Raw genomic sequence first — 8,901 nt, 5'->3', positions numbered from 1 at the left:
TTATTCTCAACAGCTTCCTCATTCTCCCAAACTTATACCCTCCAACCACTTTCAATGCCTAGAACCTGGTGTCCTTCCAGAATACCATGTTGCTATTTAAATCCAAACGTACCCTTATAACAAGATGCCCCTTTGAGGATTATGGCCCTTCAAAAGAGCTCACTTGAAGTAACTAGCTTTTCTTTTATTCCACCTGAGGACATAATGACAAACTGTAACTTTGGAATCAAACGACAGTGCTCACATGTTCTGTAAGGACCTTTATCTTAGATTTTACCAACCTCCATACCTAAGGGAGGCAGATTTCTATAGTTTATAAATCATCCAGTAGTGGGAATTATACCAATGTAGACCAGTTTATCCAGCCACTTCACAGGTGTTTTGCTACAGACACCTGCCAACCATCTCTTCTCAATAGGGAAGGACTGACTGAGCTATTATGAATGTGTACCATGATCTTACTTTGGCATCCTGGAAGACTAGAGTGGAAAAGTTTTAACATAGACCAGTATCCAAGAGGGAGAGATGGAATGAAGGTATTTCACCATTCCATGACTTAATCATCTGAAGAATCATGCAGAAGGTCATGTCCTGTGTCTACAAATCTGGCACAGCTTATAAGCTCCCATGGAGATTTATAAAACAGTGGTACACTAATTTTGTGGTATTTGTGGTAGCCAACTATTAGATGCCAGTTTGTTCTGACAAGTTGCTGATAGTATTTATTTCTGTTGGTCTAAACACACCCCTCTCGGCATACAAAGTTGTCTAAGCCACTGTGATGAAGGTAGAGATATTTGAGTTGTTCAGTAAAGATCTCAGAATTCTGTTTTAGGGTTCCCCCTGATCCATACTAAGGACACCTTTGAGGGTGAGCATTCCTGGTTTACGTGCGCCACCTTGTGATAAGAATTGTGATTGCACTGATACCTTGAAGAATGAAAGAAAACATGAAGGCAAATATCTGAGGCCAGGGGAATCATGACTCAGAAGCGAAACATTGCCCAGATACAACATAGAAACCATGCAGCAATCTGGCTAAGCAGTTATCAACACATGGTTGGAAAGCCTTCCATCCTGGACTCAACCTCCCAGTGCCCACGTAAATCCAGACGCATAAATTGGCATGCATCTGGTGTTCGTTTGCAGTGGCATCTGCCATGGAGTGCCAGTACTCACTCTCTGTCTGTTGGCCTGCCTCTTGCTATTTGCCAAAATAAATGAATAAATAATTAAAATATTTTATTGTGTTTATTTATTTTTCGACAGAGTAATGATGGGGGAGATAGATAGAGAGAGAATATGGGTGCGCCACAACAAATGAACTCCAGATGCTTGCACTCCCTTGGGCATCTGGCTAATGTGAGTCCTGGGGAATCAAACCTGGGTCCTTGGCGTTTTCAGGTAAATGCCTTAACTGCTAAGCCATCCCTCCAGCCCATAAATATACATTTTGAAAAGACAGAATATATGTACCTCATAGCTCTCAAAACTCAAGGAAAATGAATGGAGTCATGTGAATGTACATGGGCTCCTGAAGATACAGGACACTGCTTAGTTGGACTGTGCCCAGAATCCTCAAGAATGGGATTTGTGATCATCAGTGTTTCATCCATTGTTACTGGAGGAGAGACTGGGAGATCAGGTGCAGAACTAGAGGTACTGTCAGTCCCACCTGGCACTCTGTAGTTGGTTTGTCCCTGGGAGAGGCCTACAGGGACCTGAGAAATGGGACAAATAGAAGGGGTACAATGGGGTGTTTAAGGGGCCAAGCCACTCAGCTAAGCCTTCACCTACCTTCTCATAGCACAGCCTGGGGAGCATGGTTAAAAGGCAGGTTGCCCAAGGAGTGACCCACACTCTACAAAGCTGGCATTAAGCATGTGAAACCCATAAGTTGAAAGTCAACACAGGGCACCTCAAGCAGGCATTTTCACTTATGATTGCCTGTGGGGTGGGTGACCTTGCAGGGATAGCTTATACCATCTCCATTACCATACCTCTTTTTTACTTCCTGTTGTGTGCCTCCATTATGCTTTCTTCCTCCTTTTCCTCTCCCTGTTCCTACACTCATCCTCTTCTTCTCATCTTTTCCTTCCTTTTCTGCCTGTTTATCTTCCTCCTCCTCTAATAATTATAGAATTATAATCAATTACTTTCACCAGAGTTCACACCAGTGACTATGTGATCATAGTCTCATTAACATATTGGTAAACTTGGAGTGAAGAGATAGCTTAGTGGTTAATGTGAAGCCAAAGGTATCAGGTGGGATTCCTCAGTACCCACAAAAAGCCATATGCACAAGGTGGTGTGTCATCCTTGAGATCATTTGCAGTGTCTGGTGGCCCTGACATGTTCATTTTCTAACTATCTGCTTTGTATTCTTGCTCTGTTAACATGAATAAATAAAATATTTTTAAATGTTAGAGTACTTGAGGCCTTGGAACATCCTTTATGTATTATTTATTTATTTATTATTATTATTATTTTGTTTATTATTTTTATTTATTTATTTGAGAGTGACAGACAGTGAGAGAAAGAGGCAGATAGAGAGAAAGAGACAATGGGCCAGCCAGGGCTTCCAGCCACTGCAGGTGAACTCTTAATGCATGTGCCCCCTTGTGCATCTGGCTAACATGGGTTCTGGGGAATTGAGCCTCAAACAGTGGTCCTTAAGCTTCACAGGCAAGCACTTAACCACTATGCCATCTCTCCAGCCCTTATTTATTATTTTTGAGGTGAGGTTTTCACCCAAAACCAAGCTGACTTGGGACTCACTATGTAGTCTGGTCTTGAAGAGCAACCTCCTTCTGCCTATCAAGTGCTTGGATTAAAAGCAAGCACCACCGTACGTACTTTCATTAATTAATTTATTTTATTTTTTATACTTTTGTATATATGTGGAGTGAGCATGCATGTTCACGTCTGTGGGTGGACATTGTGTCTTAGTACACATGCAGTGATCATAGGATGGCCTTGGGTGGCTTCGTTGATTTATCACCACCTTATATAGCCCAGAGCTGATATATTTTATTTAGCCAGATTTTTCCTGTCTCTGTCTCTCATGCACTGGAATTACAGGTAGACCACCATGCCTGGCACTTATGGTGGAGCTACAGATCTGAATGCCAGTTATTACCCTTGCAAAACAAAAGCTTAATCCACTGAGCCATCTCCACTGACCATATTTAACCACTTAAAGAAGAAAAAAAAAAAACTATTTTGAGTGATCTTTTGGATATTTATTAGTTTTTTTTCTACTCCCTCACTTTCAGAATTTATCTATATGAAGAAGAGCTGAATATATAGTGGACAAACAATTTAATAGCATGAAGTGGGTATTTTATCCACCATATGTAAAATTTAAGCATTTGATTAGCTACAAACAAATGGAATGTTGCGTTAAAGTAGCATGGAACATGAAGAGTTTTTCACACAGGTTAACTATGTATTGCAATTTCTGCTTTAAAGGCAATAGTGTCCCTTGAGGGTCAGTTTTTCAAAGTGGCTCAGTAGTTTCTCAAAATATTGGGAAGATTTGTTTTGGCGCATTGTATGTCACCCATATTAGTGTGACAAACAGAATGGTATTTCAACATGAAGCTGCAAAGGCAGCTGTTGGTGTGCACATTACCTCTCTATTAGTCAAATCCTCATGGAATAGAGGGAGTTCTTTTCTCTGCAATGAAGAATGAGTTTTCCCACAGCAGGCAATGTTGCACAAAATAAACACTCACCTGTACTTTTCTTCAGAAATGTGTCTGCTGGCTCCTAAACAGACTGTTTAAAAAGCACTAGTTTTTGTAATGTTGCTAGCAGCTGATCTTGTTCATTTCCCAATGTGGTCCACTCTCAAGTGTCAGAGTTCTACTTTTCATATTGTTAAACTACACTCACATGATAAAACTGTGCTTCAGATTTATGTATTTCATGATTATGTATCAGAATTCCTCATTTCATTAGAGTCCCTGAAAGTGCTCTCTGGACTTAATCTTCCATTAAGTTAATTGAAGCACCCCAGTTCTGCCATTCTGGGAGCATTGTGGCTTTTTGTGGGGTCAGTTAAGAGAATGCCCTGGAAAATTTGATCTCCCTACAGAACTGTATATCTTTTATGTACGGATTCAATTCTGCACCTGGTTTCTTAGAATATTTCTCTTTATAAAGACAAAGGTCAGAATAATGTTGCCAACTTGAAATTCCACTTTAGACAACAACAATAAAGAGTACTTGTCATTTTCTGTGCCCTCTGTTGAGAGTCACATTCAATGAGCACCATCCTTACCTATCTTTGCTGGACAAAGTTCATTAAGACTATTGCTCAATGAGTGTCCTTCCTTCACATTCCAGTCATAGTCTGGGAGCACTATTTATGAATAATAACAATATCTGCACTCATGGTTCAAAACATACTCAACTTATTTCTCCATGAAGGGGCATTCACACATTGCTGGGCAGAGACTGTGAGAGCATATCTTAGTTTTTTATTATTATTAGATATGGGCCTATTTGTATGTAAACACATGTTGGTACCATCCTTTTCCTCCTCCCTCCCCCTTTTCTGAAGAAACCTTCCTCATTAGGGATGCAGGTCAACCCCATGGGTATCATGCATTATGGGGCAGCAGTCAATTATGGGGAAGAGGCAGTTTCTTTGTGCAAAATATCCCAACTTGTAGCTATAACAATATTTCTGACCCCTCTTCTGCAAAATTCACTCAGCATTTTAGGTCTACTTTAGTGATGGGCACTTAGGAGCTTCTGGTTTTCTGGTTTGGTAGGTGTTGAGTGTCCTCAGTATCTTTCTCCATCACCCTTGTGCTGATATCAGCCTAAATGTGAGTGTAAACCTTCTTGCTCATTTCCCCAATTCCTTTGTGGTTTTAGCTGGGGCTGTGGTGGAGTGTGCTGGGTTGTTTATCCCCTCAAGTCCAGGTCCCGTCTGAAAAGGATAAGCAGATTCTCCAGTGAAGAGTGAAGTCAGTGCCACTTAGATTGAATAACCATTATTAACTTAGACATTGAGTTGCATGGACAGAGTTTGGCCACTTCCACCTGGTATCTCATGTAGCAACTTCCAGCACTAGATGGGCTAATTATCTGAAGACTGGCTCTCCTATTCCAATTAGGTTTCCAACTAGATTCCAATTAGGTCTCTCCATGGTTCCAGCTGACAGCAATTGGTGTCTTCAGCAGCAGGGTCTTACCATTAACCTCTGGTGGGTAAATAGTGCTCTGACAGAAGTCTGTCTTGTTTGCTTTGGGAGGTATAATCAACAACTCATTGTGGATGTAGGCCACATCCTGGTACAGGGAATTACAGGCTTGTGTCAAGGGGAAACAAAAAAAGAATTATCCCAAGAAAAAGAGAAACAATAATAATTTGAGGTTAGGTTTCCTTTAACTCCCTTCAGTACCTTTGATTCAGGCGGTCTATCTAAGTTTTGCTTGAGAGTTCCACCTACTAGTCAGATTTCCAGCATATAGGATTCTATGGAACCAGTTCAATTTGGCTTCAGATTTTGAGTCTTCCCCGATGCTTTCCCTTACCTTAAGCCATACCCACCATTATTGTCCAAGCTTCAAGATGCTCTTCAGTTATGTAATCAATTTGACCTGATTCATATTAAGAACTTCAGATGAGTGAGAACATGTGGTGGTTGTGTTTTTGTGATTGTGTGAGCCAGAGTTGACTAAGTATTTTCCCAATGAGGACAATTCCTACACTCACTGAAAAGTGTCTGTGACATCTATGTCTCCAATATGGTAATGCACGACTGGAGAAATGGCTTAGTGGATAAAGGGACTTGTTTACAAAGCCTGGAAATATGGGTTTGATTCCCCAAGATTCATATAAGGGCAGGTGCAAAAAGTGATAAATTTATCTGGAAGTTGTTTTCAAGGCCAGATACCTTGGTGCACCCATACACAGACACACAGACATACCCCCCCACACACACACAGAGACTACCTTTCTATCTTACTTTCATTTCTCCCTCTTCCTGTCTGCCTATTCCTCTCTCAAACAAGTAATTAAAAAAAAAAAACTGCTGCAATTTAATACACTTGCTGGGAAAAGTTTACTAAGGCTATCTCCCAGTACAGTCAATTCATACACTGGACTAAGAGATATAACACTCAGTAGAAGAGGTCTGGATAATGAGTGATGAAGCCTAACCCTAAATCATTTAGCTCTGGCTAGCATCTCCAAGTTCCAGAAATTGGTTGCAAGCCATTTTGAGCTGTTGATCAAAGGTAACTGTGTGGTCCCCAAAGCAGGACAGAGTTTTTGGTTTCATGATGACAATCCTTTTAACTGCTTGGCATAGTTGTTGAAAGCTATTTGTCAAGCAGGGCAATTTCTGCTCTTCACGTAGTCTTTTTCTTCTTGAAGCTAATTCCTGTACTTGCTGATCAACATGTCCTAAAGATTTTCTCAAGGATAACAATTCCTGACCTTTATGCTAAAAGCCCATCAATTCCCACTTGCAGAATGGGATATTCCTATACTTGCTACTTGGGGACTGCTATGTCTATTTCTTAATGAGGTTCATTCCAACACTTGCTGGACAGACACTCAAAAAAATATTTCTCATAGAGACATTATTGCATTTCCTCATCAGTTGCCAAGACAATTGGTGAAACAATTTCTTAGTGAGGACAATTTCTGTCTTTGCTGACAGAGTCTATAACGTTAGTTCTCAAGAAGGAAACTCCTACAGGCTATGAATGCAACTTCCATACATTCGTATCACTAAATATTTTTTCTGGGATTTTTAAGGCTGCTTCTAAATGATGCAGTTCCAGAACTTGCTGAACCATCTCTACTAATGTTATTTCTCCATGGGGGACTTTGCAATATGTGAAGGGTCAGAAGGGGAATAAGGCTATGTCTGAATGAATGAAATCTTACCCTTGATGGTCGGAGTCCACTAAAGCTATTTATTTATTTATTTATTTGAGAGCGACAGACACAGAGAGAAAGACAGATAGAGGGAGAGAGAGAGAGAATGGGTGCGCCAGGGCTTCCAGCCACTGCAAACGAACTCCAGACGCGTGTGCCCCCTTGTGCATCTGGCTAACGTGGGACCTGGGGGACCGAGCCTCGAACCGGGGTCCTTAGGCTTCACAGGCAAGCGCTTAGCTGCTAAGCCATCTCTCCAGCCCTAAAGCTATTTCTTGATAAGGTAAATTCTTATTTTTGCTGGTTATACTGTAATAAATCTCTGTCTCTATGCACTCATTTATACACCTATTTTTCTTAGGCTACTATTGATATTCCTGAGTGCAGGCAATTCATGCACTTGGTAGTCATTGAATACAAGGTTTATTTATCTACTTTGGCCATTTCTACACTTGCCTTTAAAGTCAACTAACATCATTTCTAGTTGATGACAATATCAAAACTTTCTAATCACACTGTGAAATGGGTTTCTTCTAATGTGTATTTCTTTTCTTTTTAGTCATAGATAACTAAGTTTGTGTCTATATGATGGTCATTCCTATGCTTTCTGCTCAAAGCCTACTTAGGCTATTTAAGAATGAAAAATATTGTCTACTTGTTCTTACTCTCCTCTGCACATTTTTCAATTATGGCCATGGATGGACTTGCTGGTTGAGACTAAAAGAATATAATTCTCAGGCTAAGAAGATGGATTAGCAGTTGAGATGTTTGTAAATCCAAAGAACACATTTGATTCTTCAGGTCAAACATAAGCCAGACATACAAGGTGATGAATGTGCTCCTACCCACAAAGTGGTTCATGACAAACTGGATCCAATTACCTTGGCTGAGACCCTGGTGTGCCAATTCTCTCTCTCTCCCCCTCTCTCACTCTGTCTCTCTCTTTCTCTCTCACTCCCTCATTGGCACTCATAAAAAGGCCAGTCCATTGGGCTTGCCTGAATAAAATGAAAGAGAGATAATATTTAATTCTCTGTGGAAATATTTCTACACTTGTATATATGATATTACAAAGTCTGTTTCTCAAAGAGGGCACTTTGTACACTTCCTTTTCAAGATTTTTGTTAAGGTCATTAAGTGCAGCAAGTACTTCCAGCATTTATTGTTCAGAGACTACTAAGTCCATTTGTAAATGAAGGTCATTTATTCACTTGCTCTTCAAATCTACTGAGGGTATTTCCCACTGAAGCAAATGCTCCACTTGCCATTCACAGTGAGCTCAAGCTATTCAAGGAGTTCTTATTTGTATTCATTTCTGTTCATCAATGCTATTAACATACCAATGTCTTTTGTCATAGTTCTTATTCCTGATTCTTATGACATTGTTTATTTAAAGGATATTACACAGTTTATATTTGTCTGATGGTTTAGAGTAAAATAAAAATAAGTTCTTTGGTTTTGAGGGAGAGAGAAAGAATCAGAAACAGAGTAAGAGAAGGAGGGAATGGATGCACCTGGGCTTTCAGTCCCTGTGAACAAACTTCAAACACTTGTGCCTCTTTGTGGCACATGATCAACATTTTGTGTTTTCCGCACTGTGCACCTGGCTAGGTGGGATCTGGAACATGTGTTCTTAGGCTTTGCAGGGGGGCACCTTAACCAGTAAGTCATCTCACTAGCCTGAAAGTAAATTCTTTTGAAATAATTTTGTAGATTTCAGCAGTGAAGGAAATTTCTTGTTTTTGCTTTAACAAGGATTTTCTTTAACTAGTTCAATCTTGTTAACTTTAAAGAACTCTCTACACTTTCCTAATACTTTCTTATCCTTCCTAAACTATATGTGCTCAGATGTTTGCATTTATTGATAGTGTCCATTGAATTGTTTTTCTTATTCAGACTAAGTGTTTGGTAAGTAGCTCTTTATATTAAGAAGGATTTCATGTTTTCATGATGTTTATTCCAATGACATTCTTATTACATCAGTTATTTGTGTCTCC

The sequence above is a fragment of the Jaculus jaculus genome, chromosome Y, assembly GCF_020740685.1.
Source record: "Jaculus jaculus isolate mJacJac1 chromosome Y, mJacJac1.mat.Y.cur, whole genome shotgun sequence".
Lineage (NCBI taxonomy): Eukaryota > Metazoa > Chordata > Mammalia > Rodentia > Dipodidae > Jaculus > Jaculus jaculus.
This window is presented reverse-complemented; position numbering follows the sequence as displayed.